We start from the raw sequence: 923 nt of genomic DNA on the forward strand, positions 1-923 counted from the left end.
CATTACGAAACACATGAAGGAGGGTAAATCCTAGCCCACCGAATTCCCAAGGCAAAAGGAAGAACTGAAATGGATTTTCAAACATTAATATAAGGATTTACTTTGGGAGAAAAGACTCATTTAAGTTCTTATATCCAGATATCATTCTCTATGGTGAAGTTGACGACAGCCATAGCAGGATAATCAGACACCAAATGCATTTCTGACTATTTTGCAATAGGGAAAACGATTTTATTTTTTTAAAAAGAGAAGCAAAACTTTTCAAAGATCTACATGTAGACAAATATACTAAACAAACACACAAGCACTGGCGAGTCAAGTGCCCAGTCGTAGGTAGACAAGACTAGGTCATAAAAACATGTTTATCTTAACCAACAACTTGAAGCATAAGGTAAAAACAATAAAAAATGGGGAAAAGGAATGTGCGTTACATTTGCGTGTTCAGTCTTCACTACTTCAGGAAACTCCTAACTCGATTCGTAATCAACAACAAGCACAAACTACGTACTCTGCTAACATCAGTACTAACAACCCTTGTCTCTGTGTGTGTTAAAATTACATTGTAAATGCTATGGGTCCCATGTACCTGCTATAACCCGAACACGCAGACGCTTCCCAATTGACATTAATATCTTGTCCCAGCTTTAATTATCAAACGAAAAAAAGGGAGACGAATGCTACTAATTTTGGAGATTATAGAACTGGCCAACTGTCTTATTTTGTCAGGGAGATGGTACCTAAGTCTTTTTACTTTATTTTTCAGAGAAATGCAAAAAGAATCCTCTAATGATTTTTTTTTTTACACCGGAGACACTGAAGCATGTACACTGATTACAAACTCTCCTTTGAAAGAAATATGAAAATCAATAAAAGGCAATAGAAAATCTGCAACTTCTGGTTGGGATCACGAGACTTCCTACATT

Source organism: Penaeus monodon, chromosome 31 (genome assembly GCF_015228065.2).
Source record: "Penaeus monodon isolate SGIC_2016 chromosome 31, NSTDA_Pmon_1, whole genome shotgun sequence".
Lineage (NCBI taxonomy): Eukaryota > Metazoa > Arthropoda > Malacostraca > Decapoda > Penaeidae > Penaeus > Penaeus monodon.